The 14,365-nt window shown below is 43.4% G+C and overlaps 1 long non-coding RNA gene across 1 annotated transcript in view; it reads left to right on the top strand.

Annotated features, from left to right (window-relative positions):
* Window positions 1–3,551: 3,551 nt before the first annotated feature.
* The window catches only part of LOC135109606 (uncharacterized), a 30,842-nt gene continuing 20,028 nt past the window's right edge, over window positions 3,552–14,365 (top strand). Inside the window, exon 1 of the long non-coding RNA XR_010272823.1 lies at window positions 3,552–3,719. This is a non-coding gene — a long non-coding RNA (uncharacterized LOC135109606). The remainder of the gene's footprint in view (window positions 3,720–14,365) is intronic.

Genomic DNA, 14,365 nt, shown 5'->3' with positions numbered 1-14,365 from the left:
AGTCAGAGGGTGGAGGAGAGGGAGGAACAAGCCCAGAATCGTCCAAGGTAGAGTTTTTAGCAAAGGTTTGAGCAAAGAGTTCAGCTTTAGAAATAGATGTGATAGCAGTGGTGCCATCTGGTTGAAGTAGAGGAGGGAAAGAAGAAGAAGCAAAGTTATTGGAGATATTTTTGGCTAGATGCCAGAAATCACGAGGGGAGTTAGATCTTGAAAGGTTTTGACATTTTCTGTTAATGAAGGAGTTTTTGGCTAGATGGAGAACAGACTTGGCATGGTTCCGGGCAGAAATATAAAGTGCATGAGATTCTGGTGAAGGAAGGCTTAAGTGCCTTTTGTGGGCCACCTCTCTATCATGTATAGCACGAGAACAAGCTGTGTTAAACCAAGGTTTAGAAGGTTTAGGACGAGAAAAAGAGTGAGGAATGTACGCCTCCATGCCAGACACTATAACCTCTGTTATGCGCTCAGCACATAAAGACGGGTCTCTGACACGGAAGCAGTAGTCATTCCAAGGAAAATCAGCAAAATACCGCCTCAGGTCCCCCCAACTAGCAGAGGCAAAACGCCAGAGGCACCTTCGCTTAGGGGGATCCTGAGGAGGGATTGGAGTGATAGGACAAGATAAAGATATGAGATTGTGATCGGAGGAGCCCAACGGAGAAGAAAGAGTGACAGCATAAGCAGAAGGATTAGAGGTCAGGAAAAGGTCAAGAATGTTGGGCGTATCTCCAAGACGGTCAGGAATACGAGTAGGGTGTTGCACCAATTGCTCTAGGTCATGGAGGATAGCAAAGTTGTAGGCTAGTTCACCAGGATGGTCAGTGAAGGGAGAGGAAAGCCAAAGCTGGTGGTGAACATTGAAGTCTCCAAGAATGGAGATCTCTGCAAAAGGGAAGAGGGTCAGAATGTGCTCCACTTTGGAAGTTAAGTAGTCAAAGAATTTCTTATAGTCAGAGGAGTTAGGAGAGAGGTATACAGCACAGATAAATTTAGTATGAGAATGACTCTGTAGTCGTAGCCAGATGGTGGAAAACTCGGAAGATTCAAGAGCGTGGGCACGAGAGCAGGTTAAGTCATTGCGCACATAAACGCAGCATCCAGCTTTGGATCGAAAATGAGGATAGAGAAAGTAGGAGGGAACAGAAAAGGGGCTACTGTCAGTTGCCTCAGACACCTGAGTTTCAGTGAGGAAAAGAAGATGAGGTTTAGAAGAGGAGAGGTGGTGTTCTACAGATTGAAAATTATATCTTAGACCGCGAATGTTGCAGAAGTTAATGAAGAAAAAGTTGAGGGGGGTGTCAAGACACTTAGGGTCGTCGACGGAAAGGCAGTCCGACCTGGGGACATTTATGGTCCCCTCCCCAGATGGGGACTCCGAGGCTGGTGTAGGAGTCGCCATGATATTAAAATTTTTTGAGTGAAGGGTGTGTGTGTTATTAGGTGCTTGTAGTTTTGTGTGGAGGAAGAGAGTTGTCTTTAGAGGGCAGGCTGTGACTACCCCCTTGTGTTGTGAGACACAAAGGGAAACGTTCAGTGAGGTCACAGCTGGGTTTAATGATAAGTTCACAGCACCCCCTGAACAGTGCTTTAGAGCTCACTGGGAGTAATTATCGTTTCGGCAGGTGTCTACTGCCTCCTCCTCATGTAGGGGGTACATTCATCACTCTTTCTCTCAACTTAAACTTTCCAAAATTTGGTTCAATACAGCCTGTTCTCGTGGTATATATGATATAATTGTGGGCCATAAAAGGTATTTCAGCCTTCCATCACCTAAGTCTCATGCGCATTATATTTCCGCCCGGAATCATGCTAAGTTTGTTTTCTAACTAGCCAAAACCTTCATTAACAAAAAAGTGCCAAAATCTTTCATGATCTAACTTCCCTCGTGACTTCTGCCACCTAGTCAAAAACATCTATAACTTTACTTCTTCACATTTCCCTTCTTTATTTCAACCTGATGACACCACTACCATCTCATCTATTTTTAAAGCTGAACTCTTTGTTCAAAATTTAGCTAAAAATTTTACCTTAGATGATTCAGGGTTTGATCCTCCCTCTCCTCCAACCTTTGATTAATTCATGCTACTTATTAAATTCCTTCACAATGATGTTTTCCATGTCCTCACTGACATAAACCCTCGGAAGAATCTTGAACCTGATGGGGTTACTCCTATTGTTCTCCGAAACTGAGCCTCCATTTTAGCACCTTCTCTAATCAAACACTTTCAACTCTGTCTATCAACATCTACCTTTCCTTCTTGCTGGAAGTTTGCCTACATTCAACTATTGATTCCTAAAAGGGGAGACCGTTTTAATCCATCAAACTACCGTCCTATTGCTTTGATTTCCTGCCCATCTAAATGATTTTATCTATCCTCAACAGGAAGATTCTTAAACATTTACCACTTCACAACCGTCTATCTGATAGCCAGTATGGGTTCCATCAAGGCCACTCTACTGGTGATCTTCTAGTTTTCCTTACTGGGTCTTGGTTATCCTCTTTTAGAAATTCTTGTGAAACTTTTTCTGTTACATTAGACATATCAAAAGCTTTTGATAGTCTGGCACAAAACTTTGATTTCCAGATTCCCCTCATACGGCCTCTATCTTTCTTTCTGTAATTTCATTTCAGGTTTCCTTTTTGGTCACTGTTTTTCTACATCTATAACCACTTGTGTTCCTCAGGGTTCTGTATTGTCAACCACTCTCTTCCTATTACTCAGCAACCATCTTCTGAACTAAAACTCTTGTCTTATCCGTTCCTACACTGATGACACCACCCTGCTCTTTTCCATGGCTTTTCGTTGACGTCCAATCCTTCAGGAAGTAACCACAGCCAAAGCCACAGAACGCCTGATTTCTGATCTCTTTAAAATATCTGAGCGGGGCAGAGGAAGCTTAGTATTGTTCATTGCCTCATCTCCTCCATTTATCAACTCAACACAACCTTCCAGACAACTATCCCCTCTTTTTCAGTGACACTTAACTGTCCCCCGCTTCTACACTGATAATCCTTGGTCTGTCCTTTACTTATAAGTAAACTGGAAACTTCACATTTTATCTCTAGCTAAAACAGCTTCGATATATATATATATATATATATATATATATATATATATATATATATATATATATATATATATATATATATATATATATATATATATATATATATATATATATATATATATATATATAAAACATATTGTTATTCTCGCAGGTGTGAAAACATATGATGATAAGCTATGGTGGGAACGTCTGGTGCTTGGAGTGTGGCTACTGATGACCTTTGTGCTGAGCAGGAGTTATGCTGGAAACCTGATGTCTCTGCTAGCCGTGAGACACATTCCCCAGCCCTATCAAAATCTCAGAAACGTGTTAGATGACCTCAGAACAACCATGATCTGGGAAACCAACACTGCATATATTCAGTATATCAATGTAAGCAACGATGTTTCATCTGTGTACATTAACTTTAGATGATGGTTAGTTATAAGTAAGTTTTAACTTTTAAATAATGAATTTACTTTTCTTTCAGTCTGTAGATATGGGTGAATTTCAAGAAGTGGCAGAAGCAGGAAAACGAGGAAGGATCCAGTACAAAAAGGGGTTCGAATTTCCTGAAGTAGTGGATACGCTGGTGAGAGAAGGTGATCACGTGCTGATGATCGAAGACTTGACGGCCAGAGTGCTGATGGCTCACCTTTTTTCGTTGACGGGTTAGGAGTCCTTAATTTTTATTTTATAGTGACTGTCATATATATATATATATATATATATATATATATATATATATATATATATATATATATATATATATATATATATATATATATATATATATATATATATATATATATATATATATATATATATATATATATATATATATATATATATATATATATATATATATATATATATATAGTATTTATGCCGTGAGTCGTAGCGTCCCTCTGGGTCGTAAGAGGCGCTGATTGGCTGGTAGAGCGCGATTAGTAGCCTCCATGTGTCGTGGCTGTGGGAGGCGTTGATTGGTTGGCTCTGGCTGGCTGGAAGGCTCTCTCTGTGGTGGCGGTGCTTGATCCCTTCTCATGCTTGGCATGGCCTTTGCCTGTAAATCTTTGGCCTGTACATTGAGCTTTGGGATTAATTATTTTATGTACAGTGCTTCAAGTATTGCAAGGCGTCTCGCATCTCGACGCATATCTAAGATTTCAGTATTTTTTTAAAGTTCTCTTTTTGTTATCTCAATGCCGTACTGCTGCTTTTGGTGTATTCTTGAGGCTCCAAATATCAAGTGGCAGGTGAGCCATCTTTGTATGCTGTGGAGAAGAAGGGATGGTAAAATATGTTGATATTATGCTTTCTTGAGTCTTCGGAGGAGTTGGAGTTATGCCATTTATCGATCATTTTCTTAGTTTGGTGGACGATGTTTTTTTTCACTGAAGGCAGGTGGTTGTAAAATCCCTAATCCCATTTTAAATTACCCATGTTCAACTCGTATCTACTCTCTTATTTATTGACCAATTTCTTCTATTTAAGAAGCATTTTAATGAAGGATAGGAGAAAATTGTCTGGAAAAAAAAAAAAAAAAAGGGAAAAAAAAAAAATCGCCATTCATGTCTCACGGCGGGCGAAACCGTGGAATTTCGAAACCGAAGACCTCATTACATAAGTTGAAAGAAAAAAAAATCAAAACGTTACATATATCAAAAGGAGTGTAAAAAAAAAAAAAAGCATAAAATCATAAAAGAAGAAAGTTTTTTTTTCAGGTCCGGATCGTACAGCCCCCCTGAAGCTGTTGTTTATTAATACTTGTGTTGTCCTTTCTATTTCTTCATGCACTTCCTGCCAATTACTGTAGTGTGTGAGTGGTCTTCGGATGTAAATACCGATGGTAGAGTCCTTATATCGGTCAGGACATTCTCTCCTTTTATTAAGGTAGGAGACAGAGTTAGTTGGCTTGATGTACACTGCTGTATTGAACGTACACATTGTGTTCTATGGTAAAATTGAGACCAGAAATTTCTTCAAGGCAACACTCGAGTTGGTCAGCACCAACGCTGCTTGCACTCTTGACGAATATGTCGTCAATATAGGAGTAATATGTATCAGGTTTGTCAATCTTTCAAACAGCTCTTCCTCCACGCAGCCCAAAAAGAAGTTGGCCATGAGCACACCCAAAGGAAAATCCATGGCTACACCATCAATCTGACAATATTTGTTTCCTCTAGGGCAGATAAGGGGGCTTCTTCCATTGTTCAGCATTCAAGGAGTCCTTGTAGTGCATTTTCAATGATGTGAAGTTGGGGTACAGAGTTGTTATGGTACTTTATATATATATATATATATATATATATATATATATATATATATATATAGAGAGAGAGAGAGAGAGAGAGAGAGAGAGAGAGAGAGAGAGAGAGAGAGAGAGAGAGAGAGAGAGAGAGAGAGAGAGAGAGAGAGAGAGAGAGAGAGAGAGAGAGAGAGAGAGAGAGAGAGAGAGAGAGAGAGAGAGAGAGAGAGAGAGAGAGAGAGAGAGAGAGAGAGAGAGAGAAACTATTATGTGACATGTTATATATATATATATATATATATATATATATATATATATATATATATATATATATATATATATATATATATATATATATATATATATATATATATATATATATATATATATATATAACATGTCACATAATAGTTTCTCTCTCTCTCTCTCTCTCTCTCTCTCTCTCTCTCTCTCTCTCTCTCTCTCTCTCTCTCTCTCTCTCCATGAGTCAGTGTTTGAGAGCCCACCAGCAGCCACCCCTGAGCAAAGGAACGAGAGGAGGGTGGTCATTGAGTGACCAATCGAATCTGGCCGACCCACATGCGCTGTTTCTCAGTTTTTGTGTAGTTTTACGTAGTTGCATCCAGTACACTCACTGCAAAATACCTTACATTAATAAGAAAAGAAAGGGTCGCAGTAAATCCAGTCGAAAAAAAGTTGTGAAAAAATGTTGTGAATGCCAAACTACCCACCAAACTGAAAAAAAAAAAAAAAAACTAATTAATCACGTTCGATCGAGCACACTCAGTAAAGACAACACCTAAATTAGGGTACAGTAGCTATTGGACAACTGCCCACAGTAACAAAATCACCCACGTTCAACAAAGATAGTATACACTCTGGCCAGAGAACAGCTTATTTACAGTCTCCCAAAAGACAGGCCCATAGCTTCGATACAGCTGGTGGAGCCTGTGGAGAAGATAGACAGCTGTAATCTAGCAGAATATTACACAATCCTCAAGGGTACCCTAATCACTGCTGTGGGCGCCAAGACCAGTAACATTTAACGAGCGTCGTGTTCCGATGTTGCACGATTTTGCTGCGCCCCTAATGTCTAAGACTGGCCTTTGTTGGTTTAAGGGGATACATTTATTTATTTATTATTTTTTTGTAAATTTTACTTAATATGTACTATTTACATATATTTACACTCAGAAAATAACATACGACTTCCGACATCAACGAAAAACTACGAAAATTGGATTAATCTCCCTTCACGCAAATTCCATTAGATATCTTGGAACACTTCACATCACACTTGATTCAAATCACTTCACGGAATTAACACTCAATGATAAAACATATTTTATACAGACCCCATAACTAATATTCAACAAGAAAGCACATCCTATACATGCCCAATTATCCTCTGTCAATTTGTAACACCACCAGTTTAGTTTGGCTGCATTACAACAGTCTGGCTCTACTTACTGGTACTGTGACAGGCGGCTTGCCCATCTTGACCCTCTTTGGTTTGACAGCTCTGTTTCTATAGCTTGTCTATTCCTGTCTCCTACACCTCATAATATACACATAATGTTAGATTGATCTTTTGCTCCAACAAGGTTTCCATTGCTGTAAGATTTATTTTCCAATACTTCGATCATACAGTTTATTTGATTCTTGGGTTACAACACGAGGAAACAGCACACATGACGCACAGACATGTAGAGCGGGGATCGGTACAGAAACTTCCAGACAGGTGCCGTGAGTTTATTTGTGGGCGCTGTTATAGGCGCAAATAAATTCCCCAGACACGGTCACACCAAGTATACAACAGAGGCCTGCCAACAATCAATTAAGTGAATATGAAATCCTACACGAATTTAGCGGACACATCACAAGTTATAATATAAACATGGTCTGGAAATGTTATACTAATTCAATTCCATAGAAAATCATGTTTGTATCAAATATCACCAACAAGGTACATTCACAATAAGTACTTAACAAGATCACCCAAATACTTTTAACTGTAATCACATACACTTACATGTTAATCAAAGTTAATAGTAAATAAATATGTCATAATCACAATACATCATAATCACAATACTATAATAATACAAAGTGCTTACCCAAACTCCAGGTGGTGCTTAAATCACAATAAAGGAAAACCATTGCAGGCGTGAGTGTGTGGTGTTTTAGGTAGGCGTCCAGTCAGCCGAATGACCAAGACCGTGGCAGTACCCAACGAGGTGTAAACCGCATTACTGGAACCTACCTCGAACTTCTAATGGTGTATCTATGTACTTCTACAGACACACACACACGACCCACAACAGTGCATTACTACTGCTACTACTACTTCTACTACAATAACAACAACAACAACTACTACTACTACTACTACTACTAACATCACTAGTACTATTACTCTTGTTGATATTATTGATGTTATTACTCCATAATTGGCAAGCTCTATTATTTTAATTTACACACACTGCGCGGCGCTGTAAGACTGCTGCATCATTTACACACACTTATTTTAAGCCCACTATTCTTCATGAGCCACCTTTACTACACTCTAATTAACCACAATACTCACCCACACACTGAGAACACTAATGACATACCATTAGAAATCATTAGAAATCATTAGTCAGCCACACGTACACACTGATTTCAATGTTATTTTAGACTACTGTGACCTCGATACCTAAAACAAATTAGCTTCTTAAGACACAAAATGCATGAATATTTTACATATAAACTACAGATTTCTCTCCCAAGAACAATGACAACATTTTAGCTCTCCTTTTTTTTCACCTTTCCACTACCCCAGGCATTTTGGGAGTCACCGAATCCTGACTAAACAGTAACAACAAACACATACATGAACTTCCTGGATAGCATTCTTAACATCTCGTTCGGACCAGCAGAGCACAGAGTGGAGTCACTATTTTTATATCAAATGGTTTACAGTCAACAGTTACATGACCTTATTCTAATTAACGATAATATAGAAATTCATACTGCTAATGTTACAGCCAAATAACTTTCTTTTGTACTTTGTGCAATATATAGCTCACACAGCAAACATAAATTTGTGGAAGAAATCACCAACACATCATGAACTCTACTACAGAAAAATACTGCAAAAAAAAAATAAAATAAATAAATAAATAATAAATAAATAAATAAATAGTAAATAATAATAATAGGTGATTTAAATATTTATTTACTAGAACATATTACTTGTGCCCCAATTTTTTTTTTCCTTGGAACCCATCAAACTTTGAATTTCTTCCTTCACATTTCAAGAACAATATATTTTCCAGGCAGTTTAAATCTAGATAAACCTTCTGTATATATATATATATATATATATATATATATATATATATATATATATATATATATATATATATATATATATATATATATATATATATATATATATATATATATATATATATATATATATATATATATATATATATATATATATATATATATATATATATATATATATATATATATATATATATATATTCTAGACAGGGTGGAATCAAAAGCTTTTCGTCTCATCAATTCCTCTCCTCTAACTGACTGTCTTCAGCCTCTCTCTCACCGCCGCAATGTTGCATCTCTAGCTGTCTTCTAGCGCTATTTTCACACTAACTGCTCCTCTGATCTTGCTAACTGCATGCCTCCTCTCCTCCCGCGGCCTCGCTGCACAAGACATTTTTTCTTTCTCTCACCCCTATTCTGTCCACCTCTCTAACGCAAGAGTTAACCAGTATTCTCAATCATTCATCCCTTTCTCTGGTAAACTCTGGAACTCCCTGCCTGCTTCTGTATTTCCACCTGTAGCGAAGGTGAGGTGCTACTTGGCCGCCCGGATGTTGCTCAAGCGAGAAGTGTAGGCTCCCAACTATGACTCTTGGTCATAGCAGTGTTTAGTCCTTGAAGGGTAACAGTTTCCAGTGTCATAACAGTGTAGCTCTGGCAAAGGAAACTTAGCCTGGGTATTCTCTGTTTATTCAGTAAAAACATGAACAATATATACAAAAATTACTAACATAATAAAAAATGATGTACACAAAATTATGGAAAAAGAGAGTGTATGTGTGTGTGTATGTCTGTGTGAAGAAAGGAGTAATATGATGTAATGAGAAGATGTGTAACACATGTGTCAAAGAGCATGCACAGAATGTGTAAGGTAAGAGATATGTATAAAGTGATGAAAAAGATATGAAAGACAAAAAGTCTGTGCAGAAGAGAGAGTGAAAACGGAAGGGTGATAGCAGAAAACGGAGTGCTAGGAGCGGTGACTTGTGTCCCGCTACAGTATTCCCCCCCCCTAGTGACGAGGGAGGAGGAACGTAACCTTCTTCTGGTGCCGAGTGGTGTTGGTGGCGACGTTCTGGCCGATGGTGGTGATGACGGCCGGGTCACTGTGAAGGAGGTAGGCAGGCTTGACTCGGTCGATGGAGATGGTGTCAGCCTTACCATCCTTGTCCACAGTGACCGTCTTTCTCCTCCTGCTCAGGACTTTGTAGGGGCCTTGGTAGGGCTGCTGCAGGGGCTTCTTCACAGCGTCAACCCTGACGAACACATGCGTGCAAGTGTCCAGATCCTGGCTGAGAAAAGTCTTGGAGGGAGACGTGCGAGGCTGGACAGGCTGCAGACGCTGCATGAAGTCAGAGAGGTTGGCAGCAAAGTCCTGAACGCTGCAAGGAGTAGAGCGAGGTGCAGGAGTTAGGAGTTCGCCAGGTAACCTGAGCTTGGTACCATAAACGAGCTCGGCGGAGGAGTGGTGTAGGTCTTCCTTTAGTGATGTCCGTATGCCAAGGAGGACGAGAGGAAGTGCCTGGAACCAGTCTGCACGTGTGGCAGAGGCAGCTAAGGAAGACTTCAGCTGACGGTGGAATCTCTCAACGGTGCCGTTTGCCTGCGGGTGGTAACTGGCTGTCCTGAAGCGTTGGATGCCTAGTAGTGACATCACCTTGTTCCACATACTGGACTCGAACTGGCTGCCACGGTCAGAAGTGAGGCTGAGAGGGACACCGAACCTGGAGATCCAAGTAGTGATGAAGGCACGTGCGACGGAGTCCGTTGTGATGTCAGCCAAAGGTGCAGCTTCCGGCCAGCGTGTGAAGCGGTCGACGCAGGTGAGAAGGTACCGGTAACCGTCAGAGTAGGGTAGTGGTCCAACGAGGTCGACATGCACGTGGTCGAACCGTGAAGAGACTGGAGTGAAGGCGGCCGCAGGAGAGCGTGTGTGTCGCCACACCTTGGAGGCTTGGCACTTGACACATGTGCGGGTCCACAGCCTGACGTCTTTGTTGATGCCAGACCAGATGAAGCGTGAGGTCATCATCTGCTGAGATGCTCGGATGCCAGGGTGGGAGAGGTCGTGCAGCTGACGAAAAACACGATACCGGTGGGTCTTCGGCAGGTAGGGCCGACAGGAATCGGTGGAAGTGTCAGCGTAAACGTGCACTGTGGTTCCTGGGAGTTGTATATTCTTCATCTGTAGTGCGGGGTTGTCTTGGAGTTGCCGCAGCTCTTCATCGTTGGCCTGGTCAGCAGCGATGGCAGTGTAGTCGATGGGAGAAGATGACACAGCAGAGATGTTGCGCGAGAGAGCATCAGCTGGGGCGTTGTGTTCACCTTTGACGTAGCGCAAATCCGTGGTGAACTGCGAGATGAAGTCCATGTGACGCAGTTGTCGCGGTGAACAGGAGGTCTTGATGTGCAGGGACTTCGAAGTGAGTGGCTTGTGGTCGGTGTATACATGGAAGTTGCGACCTTCCACGAAGTACCGGAAACGCTTGATGGCCTTGTAGACGGCGAGAAGTTCCTTGTCGTAAGTACTGTACTTGGATTCCGCCTTGTTAAATTTCTTTGAGAAGAAAGAGAGCGGTTTCCAACCTCCGTCGACATACTGCTGTAGAACTGCTCCGATGCCGATGTCAGAAGCGTCTGTGGCGATAGAGATGATGCCATCTGGGGCAGGGAAGCTGAGAGGTGAGACGGAGCTGAGAGCTTGTTTTGCTGCTGTGAAAGCTTCCTCAGTGGCTGGAGTCCAGACTAAGGAGATGGACTGTCCTCTCTTGCAAGGCTTGATCATCGCATAGAGCGGCTGAAGAAGTAGTGAGCAGCTGGGGATGAAGCGGTTGTAGTAGTTCAGCATCCCCAGGAATTGCTTGAGTTGGCGCTGTGTTGTAGGCTTGGGGAAGTTCTGGATGGACTCGCACTTTTCTTGCAGTGGAGTGATGCCTTCCAAGGAGACAGTGTGGCCAAGGAAGGTGATGGAGGGGACCCCAAACACAGACTTGTCGACGTTGATTTGCACCCCGTAGTCTTGCAAACGGGTGAGTACTTGCTGGAAGTGCTGTTGGTGCGTCTCTGCGTCAGGACTGGCGATGAGGAGGTCGTCGATGTACGCGAAGCAGAAGAGGAGACCTCGAAGGACTTCGTCAATGAAGCGTTGGAAGGTTTGAGCGGCATTCCTCAAACCAAAGGGCATCCTGACGTACTCGAACAATCCGAAGGGTGTGATGAGAGCGGTCTTCGGAATGTCCACTGGATGGACGGGGATGTGGTGAAAAGCTTTCACAAGGTCGATCCTCGAGAAGTAGGTGCATCCGGAGAGCTGAGAAGAGAACTCCTGGATGTTAGGCACTGGGTACCTGTCCTCGACGGTGCGCGAGTTGAGAGCGCGGTAGTCTCCACATAGTCGTAGTTCGCCATTTTTCTTAGGCACGATGTGGAGAGCGGAAGACCAGTTGCTGGAGCTGGGCCGTATGATGCCTTGCTGAATGAGGGACTCGAACTCTGCCTTGGCTTGTCTGGCGCGCTCTGGAGCTAGGCGGCGGGCCTTGGCGTGGGTAGGAGGTCCCTTGGTCTCGATGTGGTGCGAGACGTGGTGTGTGACCGGCTTCCTGGCTGAGTACGGGTGCGTCAGCGTAGGGAAGGACTTCAGCAGGGAGGAGAACTGGTGGTCTGCCTTGACGAGGGAGATCTGTGTACTATCACCATGAGTGACCTGTCCCTTTGTTGTGACTGAGGTGAGAGGATCGAGCAGCTTCCGACCCTTGATGTCCACTAGGAGACCGAAGTGTCGGAGGAAGTCAGCACCTAGAATTGGTTGCGTGACAGCTGCTACGTAGAACGTCCACTCGAAGGTACGGTGGAGGTTCAGGTGAAGTTGCAAGGTGCGTCGCGTGTACACAGGAATCTCCGTACCATTGGCGGCGTGAAGGTGAAGGAGGGGAGGCAACGTCCGGTGTACACCAGGGGCAGGGAGAATACTGACATCTGCACCAGAGTCGATGAGGAACTTGGTCCGGGAGAGAGGGTCATACAACTTCAGTAACGCAGACGAGGTGTCGCGAACACTATGCGCCGCTAGTGCTCGCTGTTGGGGTTTAAAGACTTGGCGAAGGTATAGGGAGCCTTACAATTTCTTGCGTCTTTCCCGAACTCTTCATGGTAGTAGCAGAAACTAGAAGTCTCCGGCGTCTTATTCTGGCGGCGCCGGTAGTGCTGTCTGGAGGAAGAACGCGAACATGAGCATGAGCGTTCTCTGAGCTCTCTCCGAAGATCTCTCACTTCAAGTCTAAGCTGTGAGACGAGCTCAACAAGTTGCTTGGTACTGTCTTCTGCTGAGATGGAGGCTACGGAGTCGACGTCATCAGGCATTGTGCTGAGTGGATCACCACGTGAATGTGTAAAGTACACTACAGGCGCCGGAAAGTCGGGGAGCCACAGCGGTGAGGAGTGAAGGCGTGAGGCGCCGGTGTGACCGGGTGCCACAGCGGTGAGAGATGCCGAATTGGGGCAATGTCACTTCACTCACCACTGAACGAACTGTACGTTATCCTTGGCACTGCACTATAAGTAATCCACGGATGACAGTGTTAATCCTGGGCGATGGACCGTAGGTAATCCCCAATGAAGAGCTGTAGATGAAGACGGGACGAGGCCAGTGGGAGGGCTCCAGGTAACAGGAGGAAACTGGAGGGGCCGGCAGAAGTTACGTGGAGGAGCGTCCGCGACTGGGAGAGACTGCTGGCCAGTGGCGAGGGCCAGCTGGAGAGTGCCGCAGGGGGGGGGCGCCGTGAGGGCGGCCGGGCGGCGGGAGGCGGCGTACGGGCGGCTTGGGGCGGCATACGGGCGGCTGGGGGCAGCGTACGGGCGGCTGGGGGCGGCGGCCGGCGGGGTGGAGGCCAGGCAGCGTTGAGGCGGCGGGGGCCGGGGTCTGCTGCTGGAGGCGGCGACACCGGCGAAGGGGCAGCTGCCGGAAGATTCGCCCGTAGTTGACCGCGTCGCCTTGGCCAGGTGGTTGGAGGATAGCAGCAGGGTGGACTTGGCTGCTCACTCCGGAACAACGGGGTCACCAATTGTAGCGAAGGTGAGGTGCTACTTGGCCGCCCGGAAGTTGCTCAAGCGAGAAGTGTAGGCTCCCAACTATGACTCTTGGTCATAGCAGTGTTTAGTCCTTGTAGGGTAACAGTTTCCAGTGTCATAACAGTGTAGCTCTGGCAAAGGAAACTTAGCCTGGGAATTCTCTGTTTATTCAGTAAAAACATGAACAATATATACAAAAATTACTAACATAATAAAAAATGATGTACACAAAATTATGGAAAAAGAGAGTGTATGTGTGTGTGTATGTCTGTGTGAAGAAAGGAGTAATATAATGTAATGAGAAGATGTGTAACACATGTGTCAAAGAGCGTGCACAGAATGTGTAAGGTAAGAGATATGTATAAAGTGATGAAAGAGATATGAAAGACAAAAAGTCTGTGCAGAAGAGAGAGTGAAAACGGAAGGGTGATAGCAGAAAACGGAGTGCTAGGAGCGGTGACTTGTGTCCCGCTACACACCTTCCTATGACTTGAATTCCTTCAAGAGGGAGGTTTCAAGACACTTATTCATCAATTTTTGACCACTTCTTTGACTCTTTTATGGGACTGGCATTTCAGTTGGCCTTTTTTTTATTAGATTTTTGTTGCCCTTGGCCAGTGTCCTTCCTACATAAAAAAAATAAATAAATAAATAAATATATAAATA

Source organism: Scylla paramamosain, chromosome 19, assembly GCF_035594125.1.
Source record: "Scylla paramamosain isolate STU-SP2022 chromosome 19, ASM3559412v1, whole genome shotgun sequence".
NCBI lineage: Eukaryota > Metazoa > Arthropoda > Malacostraca > Decapoda > Portunidae > Scylla > Scylla paramamosain.
The sequence above is the reverse complement of the archived record's forward strand: the minus strand, read 5'-3'. Positions and strand labels throughout refer to the sequence as shown.